Below are 11575 nucleotides of genomic sequence, written 5' to 3'. Positions count from 1 at the left end.
TCACGTTCATATTTATTACAGTGAAATAGGTAATTAACGGAATGAAAACCTTTAAGAACTACAACATAAATAATTTTTGTTATTTTAATTTATCTTTATTTTCTAAATATTTTATGTATTTAAATAAATAAACTCTCAATCTTAAAGTGATGGTATTATTATTACAATGTTATTGATATTTAATGGAGTAGTTAGCTGCAGTACAGAAAATACAATGTTCCAAAAAAAAATACAATTTATTTTAAAGCTAAAGATGTTATACTTGCAAATTTCAATCCAAACTCTTGCAGTAGAGTTCAACGAGTATTGCAATTTCAACGAGTATTGCAATATGTAATGTAACCCAATTACTGCACTACTAACGATTTTTGAAAAAAAATCAAAATGTATTAGTTTTCGAAATTTCAAAAAGTCCATTTATATAAGTAAAAAAAGTATAATTTTGAAACTAAAAATCATAGAAAACCCAATTAGAATTTTTTTAATAAAAATTTTAGAAGAAAAAAAGATGAAAATATAAAAATATATTTTTCCAAAAATAATAAAATTAAGAAAAATAGTTTTTTTTGAAAATATTAATTTTTTATGAAATTAAAAAAAATGGTTTTAAAAGAGTTCAAAATATAAAACTGGTTTAAAATTGCAAACTGATTACAAACTAGTTTATAAATATAAACTGGTTCTAAACTAGTTTTAAATTGAATTGAAACCATTTTAACAATTAACTAGATTTTCATTGAAGTGGTTATTGCAAACTGAACTGAACCATAAATATGGTTCGGTTCAGTGCAGTTCATAAACCATGAACACCCCTAGTTACAAACATGTTCCATCATAAGTTAACTTCTAAAAGGTCTGTTACAACACTTGTTACAGCCAAAATGACACAAAATGGCAAACACAAAATAACACAAAATGACACAAACACAAAATAACACAAATCTTAGTCTTAGTACATAGTTTTACAGCATCCCTAATCTATAGTTTTCTTGTTCTTCCATGACTTCATAAACCTAGTAGCCACACCAAGCTTCAAGTCTTTGGCACATGGCTTTTCTTCGGCATATGTTATAGTAATTGGTTCTTCACTAGTAGATCCTTGGCCTATAATTGGCTTTTTAAACCAATTCAACTTAATCCTCTCACTCTGCCTTCTCTTAACTATTGGTTTCTTGGGCATTGTTTTCTTAGATTTATGCTTGATTGAGTCTACAACACATGATCCACTTTGACTCTGAATTGTTGGTAATTGGATTTGATCTGGCTCCACAGTAGGCTCAATGTTGGCATCACCAGATATTGTAGTCTCAGTATCAGGTGCTGCAGTCTAAGTATTGGCATCATCAGCCACACCAGAAGACTGATCAGTAGCAGTATTGTCATTAACAGTCTCAATGTTGGCATTATCAATCTCTGTGTTCTCAGTGATGGCAACAGTTCTAGAAGGCTCACTCTTTACTTTTCTCTGCACAAATGTGATTTATAATCAGAAGCATGCACAAACTATGTTAGTAACCAAAAAAATTGTTAAACATTATCACAAATTACTTACCTTTCTTTTAAGTGCATTAGGATCTTGTGTCTTGCTCTTACATGTCATGGAAGTATTGATCATTAGCATCCCTACCCACAATAATTAGTAGTTGCCCACCATATTTGGTCTTCAAGTGACACTCATCAACCCCCATAAAAGGTCTACACCCCTTTATAAAGCCTTTCTTACAACCATCAAAACAAAAATACAAGGAGCCAAACCTTGGTTGTATGGTTGGGTTTGTAACACCCCGATTCTACCCGCGGAATTTAAATAAAATCAGAGTATAAAAATTCACAAACAAAACAATTAAGGTATCACATATTCATTTTCAAAGACAAATCACCTCGTCACATAAAGCGGATACATAGCATTCACACAGTACGGAAGAATCGACAACATCAAATGATAGTTTTTAACATAAAACAGCTTCCACTGAAGTGCAACGGGAACTCAACAATTAGTTCAAATATTCATAGCATCATAATTCAATGATTAACACAATTAAAGTGGCAATCTCCAAAATACACTCAAGTATTTGTCAAAACATAATAAATCAAAAGCAAGTAAATCAACACGTTCGTTCCCCCCGAGTGCTACGTATCAGAGCGACAACGACTCAAGAATAAATCGGCTAACCTCCTCTCAATGCAAATCACCTGCACTTTACCAATATAAAGGCAACGGCGAAACAAAGAAAGGGTGAGATATCAAATCATATAAGTGAGCGCATGATAAATTGTATATTAGGATCCAAGAACATATACACATCGTGCTTTCACTAATTCACAAATCTCACATACTTTACATCTCACAACAAGTCACCACAAATCATATTCACATCATTTACATATAGAACTCATTCATTTACTTTGCAAGCTAATTCACAATACATCACATATAAGTCACACAAGACATGTTCAGTTAATCGCATTCGCAAGTATTGATATCCTCATACTATTCACAAAATCATCATTCACATTTTCACATACATTCATCATTTAACAAGTCACGGAATACAATCACGATATAGTCACAAAACGTCACAAATATGAATCACATAAGACACATGGGACATGACTCATGTATATGCATGTGGTACCAATCGGAACCTCCACCCCCGTCACCAATTGCAAATTCAGGGCATAAGGCATAAGCCTTTGTCACCAATTTTGCCAATCCAGACCGTCACTGAGTATGCATATGAAATGTGACTCGACAAACAAGACATACACAACATACTCATCACAATCACACATCATCACTAGGCATACGCCCACGTCACTTATAATTACCAATTATTTGGGGTAGTTCAACGTCACAATTAATCATTCATCTTCACATAGAAATAAACTCATCACAACATCATCATCATCATCATGTTTTGGCATATCACGGCAAACATATAACTTCACATATCAACTAAATCACCACAACAATCATCATTTATCATCTACTTCACAAAATATTCGTCACAAGGCACACGCCCATATCACAATCATCAATTCATAAAAAATATTAACACTTCACACATAATACAACAACTTCATATGAACAACGGAACAATTCCAAGAAATCACATAGTCAACGGTCGATACCATTAATAAACAATCACATAGATATCAACAACAACTCTTAAGTTATGATCACAATTCGATTCCGGATAATCAGATACAATTGAATTACTTCACCAATTATCTAATTCATTCGGTTAAATTCACTACTTACTATCATACCATAGTTCCTAAGTTATTTACTAAATCTCAAAGTATGATTACGGTCAAATTCTCAAGATACCGTTATTTACCGACCAACCGAACATTTAATCTAAATTCAAGTTTATTCCAATTATATAGACTTATTGGACATTAATTCAATCATTAATTAATCGACCGGTTAATATCACAATTTCGACAAAATACCACTACCACGTTAACGTACTAATTAAACTTAGCTACCACGTCAATTTTCATCAAGTTTCGGACAACTAAATATACCGCTTAATTCGGCTATTTCGATCAAACGGAACTATTTTGCATTATATAAATACTACTGTTATTTAATATTCCAAAACTTAATTTTTATAATAAAATATTTGTTTAACTTAATAGTACTAGTTAGTATCATTACTCATAAATATATGTTAAAATTAATATAGTACTCTACACACACACACACACACACACACACACACACATATATATATATATATATATATATATATATATATATATATATATATATATATATATATATATATATATATATATATATATAAAACAGAAACACCAAATAATAATGAAAGCTGCCGCGTGTCAATCCAAGCCAAAGTTGTGCTGGCCGTCACTACATGCCACAAGGGATGTCGGTCGTCGCACCTACGGCTTGCCGGTCGTCGCACCTAAGGCCTCACAGTGACTAGCAAATTTCATTTCATCTCATAGCCTAATTTCGCTTTATGCAGGCAGATTCATGGTCATACAATATATTTCCTTGGCATACGAAATGCATAGCATTATAATGTTTCCCATTTAAATGAACAACAACATATGAACGACAACATGAACATAACAGCAACAACATCATGTTATTAACACAAACAGCAACGGCAGCAATACAAAATTTCATAGGTTTTAAATTTTCCAGCAACAATTAACATAAGCAATTGCAATAACATAAACCCCTAATCCCCAACATACAAGGTTTCATAAGCCCCATTATAGGAAGAGAACCCCACCCTTACCTTATTCAATTGAAGAAAACTCTACCAATCTTGAGTCTTGGTCTGGGATTTCTCTAAACTTCGTTCTCCTCTTCAAGACCTAGCCTCCTTCTTCACAAAAATGGCTTCTATTTTATGATATCTCTACACTTCCCTTAAACCCTTACTAACACTAAAACCTATCCTTAGTATAACATTGGGCCTAAGGGTAAAACCACATTATTATTCTTCACTTAATAAAAATAAATGTCCCATAACTCAAATAACCAATTATGTCACTTTTATTAATATTCCATCAATATAATATTTCCGACTTATAAATAATTATATTTTCCGACTTTAACTTAATAAATCCAAATATGTTCCTTAAAATAATATCGACAAATCCAATTACGACATAATCCAATATTTAAATTCTTCAATAGTTTAATTAAATTCGGGGCGTTACAGGGTTAGGTCTTTCAACATTAATCTTGACTCTGTTGTCATGATTTACCCTTGTCAACTCAGCTGCATTCCTCCATATGGATGCATATTGAGAATCAGCATCTCTTTCAATCACCTTATTGGCTATCGTCTTGGCCTTCCAAGCTCTTGCAACACTTATACCAATGGAAAAATTTTGCCTTATCTCTTGCATTATGTCACTAATCCTGACAGTTTCAGATGTTTGCAGCATCTTCACCACATGCTTGGCCACCCATTTAGAGTTGACAGATATATTGTTCAAAACCCTAGCGCATGTGTTTTTATAGAAAAGGTGTGTTTGTGGCCCACTTTAGAGCATAAGACCAAAAACCCACATTTAGCCTTACACTCTACCCTTACTCTATAGCTCTCATTTTTCACAAATGTAATTTCCATTCCATTGACCACTAATCACTCACGAATAGCATCTTTGAAGTCAACAAGTGAATTAAACTCCATACCCCACTTAAATTTATAGTCCTTGTTAAGATGCTCTTTCTTAAAACTCTCAAACTTGGGCCTTTTTTCATCACCTGAATCATCTGGGTCAGAACTATTCAACTCATCACTAAAGTAGTCATCCTCATCCATGTTCTTATTGGACCTACTAAAAAGTCCACTACCACTTGCATCTACTCTAATGGGCAAAGTAACATCAAGTAATTCAAAGTCATCATGAATAATTGTGGCTCTTTCATCTTCACTATCATCTAACCTATCAATAAACTCCTCTTCTAACATTCCTGGACCACTGGCTATATCATCTTCCCTATTTTCCTATCCATGTTCCACAAATATATCCCCATTAATATCCATTGAACTGAAGTAAGAAGCAAAGTCTAACACATCATCATCTTTTATTATATGAATAAATCCATCTTGAATCTCCAGTACTTTTGTCCAAACCCTAATTCTATCATCCTTATATCCCAGCTTACTAACCAACTTCATAATGCTCTCCATTGTAAAACTCACAACGTGTATTCCATTTACCTTTGTTTCAACCCCCTCTGTATACAGGTTTATTTCGATTGTCCCTAACAAATTCACCCTCATGGTGACAGGTGAAGTTAAAATTTCCCGATCCATGTTAAGAAAATAGATTGAATTTCAGATTTCCCAAAAACCATACCCAGATGCCCTAATATTACCAACAAACATGGAAGGAGTGTACGAAAAACTTACCTGATACATTATCAACTGTCTTCGCTGTAACACCCCCAATTCTATACTAAACAAATAAGGCATACATTTGCATAGATCAGAGTAAAGAAGCGTGCATCTCACGAGGGCGTTACACATATTTCAAAATAAAACAAAATTTTATCTTTAAACATGCAATTGTCATTTCCAAATAACACGGGATTTAAAACAACATGCAAAACCACAGCGGAATAATCATCTCATCAAATAAATGGTAAAATCAGATGATTCTCATACATCATCCACCATGTCTCAACATCTCGGCTCAAGGCCACTCATCAACAAAATAACATAATCAAATACGAAATACAATATGAGTAAACAAATATCTCATAACATCGAGTCATAAAAATATAAACTCAAATCTCATGTGTTACATATGACCAAAGCACAAATGACTACTTAGTCACGACACTCTACAAGAGATCTAATCTCTAAACTAAGCCTCCTTCGAAGCACCACTATCCTCGAAAACTTGCACGTTACCAACAAAGGGCAACATTCAAACAGAAGGGTAAGAATTCAAATTATCATAGAAAACATAATAATGGGAAATGTAAAACACAATAAGAATACATTTCAAGAATTCATCACTCTTCACATAAACATGCATCATATGCAATTAATCAAGATTCACATGTTCATGTCATACAACCTAGCTAATTCAATTCCACATAATCAAATATGATTACTAAACAATATACATAATCATATTTTACCAATATATAGATTCTAAGTACATATCCTTTTCGGCAATATTCACGAAGTAACAATTGTATTCAAACATAATCATATTCTAAATATACAAGTTATTTTTCCATAATCACGTATACATGTTTTTCCAAATATATAGACATGTATAAAATTCACTGATATATCGCAAGTATGAACATATATCACCAAATGCACATATTCATCTCTATCCCAATTTACAAAACATCATAGAATATATTTACATCATTGGAATCATGTCATTAATATCACAAGTATACATGTTATCACCTCTCTTACCACATGTATCATCATCAATCAAACATGATTCACATATCCAATATATACATATATCATTAGTACATTTAATTTCACATCTACATCACATATGTTTAATCACATATATCACAATTATAACACAACAACCATTCATATCAAATGAATCACCAAATTCACTTATCACCTCTCATACACACGTAACAATCACATAATTGCATATATTCAAACATCACATGACACCAATGTGACTCAATGCAAGACATGTGACTCTATGCATGTGGTACCCAATGTGAATTCAATGTTTCACCACTTTCCGATTCAATATCTAGAATCCAAGCCACCCTTCCAATCCGGACAAGATCGGAGCCACTATGCCTATTTCCAATTAAGGATCAACGTCTAATTTGTGAACCCAAAGTTTCACCACCTCTATTTCCAATAGAGGATCAAAGTAAACCATGTGAACCCAAGTTTCACCGCTTATATTTCAAATCCAACCATGAATGCATGTACAATCATCTCAACACATATGCAATTAAGATTATTCACACAAATCTTAACATACCGCATACCTCAATAATTCACACATTGAATTATCCACCAATTGTACAAGATTCACATAACAAAGTAACAATTGCAATAAAGCATAACAACCATCATATATCCAATCACAAACATCATGAATATATCTACACAAAGTATTACAACAATTGTTATGCATCACATACCAAAACATAACGCACATAAGACAGTTACATGTTATTTCACATAATAACATCATAATTAATTAATTAATTGCAAATCAATCCTATACCATCATATAGACCATCACAATAGCTTCCTAACGCTTCGAACGACACATAAAACGAAGTTATGGATCAAAAGTTACGGTCTTTACAAAATCTGTCAAAAATGGAAATCTTCAGGTTGACGCAAGGGATTCATAGGTCGACGCATGGATGTTTTCTACCCCTCTCAGGTTAGCTCAGGTCGACTCATGAGTCGACACAAGGAATTCGACAGGTCGACGCACAGAATTCAAAGGTCAACGCATGCTGAAGGAAAATGGATTTCCTGCCTTTTGGGTTGCTCAGGTCGACTCATGCTTCTGTGTTGGTCGACCTACACTGCGTTAAAACTCAGAAATCACCATTTTTCTTCCCTATTCCCCTCATACAACCCATTAACTCATATACAAATTATAAGTATGTTGAGGATTTAACGCTCTTTCTCGATTTTCACTACTAACTTTCTGCATTAATTAAAAAATTATATCAACATTCATTATTGTAAATCCAACTCTATAACACATCACAAACACTTCTTTCATTAAACAAATAGTGTCCAGCAAAATCAAGTTAATAACAAGATAAAGAATAATCTTGTAAATATAATATATTAATAGAGAAAAGAAAGAATATAATCCAAATATTGATCTAAGGCATCCACCAGCTACATGAATGATCAAGAACCTTTTGGGTTGCTCAGGTCGACTCATGCTTCTGTGTTGGTCGACCTACACTGCGTTAAAACTCAGAAATCACCATTTTTCTTCCCTATTCCCCTCATACAACCCATTAACTCATATACAAATTATAAGTATGTTGAGGATTTAACGCTCTTTCTCGATTTTCACTACTAACTTTCTGCATTAATTAAAAAATTATATCAACATTCATTATTGTAAATCCAACTCTATAACACATCACAAACACTTCTTTCATTAAACAAATAGTGTCCAGCAAAATCAAGTTAATAACAAGATAAAGAATAATCTTGTAAATATAATATATTAATAGAGAAAAGAAAGAATATAATCCAAATATTGATCTAAGGCATCCACCAGCTACAAGAATGATCAAGAACCATGTGTAAATGGTATAAAAGCAGGCAATAAAGCAGAGCATGTTACCACAGCTTCCAAAATCAATCCACCTGTAATAATTGATATGCTTAACCCATAAATGGCAGCAAACACAAATGGGAGCAAGAATCTTTTCTCTTTTTCCAAAAACTGAACACGTATCAGTTTCTTGTTTTGATTTGAATGATGCTTTGAGAGAAAAAATGTTTGACAAATACTTATAGCAATTAGAATATAATCAAACTATTCAACATATATCTTAATCTCAATTTAGTAAAATATTATAAAGTACTTGAAATATTAAGGATATCTATCAAAAAGAGAAGCAAAAAAATAGATTTAAGAGAATATCTACTTTCTGCGTTTCCAAGCATTTTGAATGAAAACCAACACCAAAAAAAGTCATAAACCAAAGGGTTCAATATATTTTTCTAGAGACATAAGAAAACAAAGGGCTTTTACTTTTTATTAAGACATGAAGAGCAATTACAAACTCTTATTGATAATTTCTTCTTGAATAATCTGAAAAAGAATTATATTATCATTTTGCAATGAATCTGTGCAACTACATATAAAAGAGAGACGTAATTGGAATCCTTCAGTACTAGAACCAAAAATATTAACAAAAAAATATTAGAAAAACTAGACCGAATAACAAACGAAAGGATAAACGATAATCATAATGAATTGTAATCAATCTTTTCATACCAATCCATGATACACATACAGCTGAACCAGCAATTACGAGATCATCCTTCATTGCAGTTTTGAAGCTGAGCTCTGCTTTATCATCCAACACCTTGATCCGTCTTCTAGAAAGCTCTGACAACAAACCACCCTTCCTGCTAAGTGCAACAACTGAAACAGTGGCTCCACATCTCAAAATTTGCTAACTTGGAATTCCAATGAAGATCCAACTAGCCTAACAGAAATGCACTTTTTCCCCAAAACCTTCAAAACAGTAGCCATCTTCCAAGAAAAATTCTAATACACTTCTACAATTTCACCTGGAGTCCAGTTCTCCACGAGTTCAAATGCAGGCGAACACGGTCTTACAGATTTCCTCGAAACTCTCCCCACGATTGCCTCACCAGTAGCACCTTCAAACACCTCATACTTAACAGTGTAATGGTGGCCCTTACCACGAATAATCTCTGCACATAGCCAGGAGCCAGAAGGCACCTCATCTTTGCTTAACACTTCCACCTTAGCCCCTTTCTTTAATCTCATGATTGCCAATATATTTCTGCAAAACTTCAACCCAGTCAGCATCTATTCAAAACAAAATCTAAACAAGAAGCAGAACAAATATCTGATTTTTACAACGACAGTTGTCAGCTACTTCAAATTCAGTAATAAAAATGGAAATAGATTTAAAATCTAACATCTAATAATAACTATCAACATTTAAAACCATTGATTTGATGATCATAGCAAATTAGCAATCTATAAACACAATAGGCACATAAACTAACTAGAACCCAAATCACAGGTAATGCTAATTCAAAAAAAAAACATTATTCCAGAACTCTTACTTAAAATAGAGTTAATGATCATATCAATCAATTAACAACATTTAGAAGCTATCAATTTGATGATCATAGCAATCAATAAACACATTAGACAAACCTTATAAAAATCCATTAAACCAAAATCAGCTTCATCCCCCAACCCCCTGTGAGCAGAAGCACTGAGCAATGTATTATAAGCTACAAAATTAGGTTGTATCCCTTCATGTCTCATTTCATCAAACAACCCTAACAAACCCTCCCAATCCAACCCACCCTTAGCACAAGCATTAATAACAGTATTATAAGTCAACACACTAGCAGGAACCCTCTCTTGTTTCATTCTATCAAGCAAATCCTGAAACTGACCATTACGACCATAAGCATTAATAACAGCAGTATAAGCAAACACACTCCGAGGAACACCTTGGCTAGGCATTTCATCGAACACCTCGCGACACTTATCTAACAAGCCCTCCCTACCCAAAAGAGTGATTATAAGTTTACACCAAATCTATCTCAGAAACAATCACCGCCCTACATCTTGTCATAAATTAACCAGATAAAAATCAGCGCCCTATGTTTATATTCTCAGAAACAATCCAAAAATGTTTATGCACACTCAGATTTAAATCAAACAATATGATTTATATCAAACAAATAAGATTTTGAGATGATTCTCAGATTCAAAATCCCTATGTTTCTAAACATCTGATTCAAACAGAACCAAACATGATTGCAAGCGAAAATAGCTCAAAATAAAGAAGAATTTTTAACTTACCTTTGAAGAATCCGGAAAAGACTTCAACTCTGAATCGATGAACCGTGGCCGATGAACGGAGAAGAGAGCGTGGATGGGTTTGACGGTGTGAGTAGGTTCGACGGCATGAGTGGATTCGGCGGAGAAGATTAATAGGTGAGAGATGATATTTGCAGAGTATTCGGCGGAAGAGTATTCAGCGAAAGAGTTAAGAGAGAATGCTTTTGGGGGCAAAATGAAAAGTTTCCCCAATATTATGCGCCAAAAATGAAAAAGTGTCCCCTTTTTTATTTTATTTTATTAATTTATTAAGGTCCACAGTATTAGGGATGACTAAAATAATAGCACTTTTACATAAAGTGCTATCTAAATGAGAAAATTTTTTTTTCAAAAAAAATAGTGAAGATTATTAATATCGTTTTTTCAGAAAGTGCTATTTTTGTGTATAATTTTAATAGCATTTTTTAGAAAGCGCTATCAAAATGTACAATATTAATAGCGTTTTGCAGAAAGGGCTATCTTACTG

At 33.1% G+C, this 11575-nt stretch overlaps 1 long non-coding RNA gene across 2 annotated transcripts; it reads right to left on the bottom strand.

Annotated features, from left to right (window-relative positions):
- Positions 1-7730: 7730 nt before the first annotated feature.
- On the bottom strand, positions 7731-11293 carry LOC131647328 (uncharacterized). Of its 2 annotated transcripts, XR_009297791.1 has the most exons (3): positions 11071-11293; positions 9490-10027; positions 7731-8563 (listed from the first exon to the last, which is right to left on the bottom strand). It is a non-coding gene; the product is annotated as an uncharacterized LOC131647328 (long non-coding RNA). The 2 variants fall into 2 exon arrangements; XR_009297790.1 differs by lacking the exon at positions 7731-8563 and having other exon boundaries at positions 9434-10027.
- Positions 11294-11575: the final 282 nt, after the last annotated feature.

The sequence above is a fragment of the Vicia villosa genome, linkage group LG2 (genome assembly GCF_029867415.1).
Source record: "Vicia villosa cultivar HV-30 ecotype Madison, WI linkage group LG2, Vvil1.0, whole genome shotgun sequence".
NCBI lineage: Eukaryota > Viridiplantae > Streptophyta > Magnoliopsida > Fabales > Fabaceae > Vicia > Vicia villosa.
Note: the sequence above shows the minus strand (reverse complement) of the source record. Positions and strands in the feature narration are given on the sequence as shown.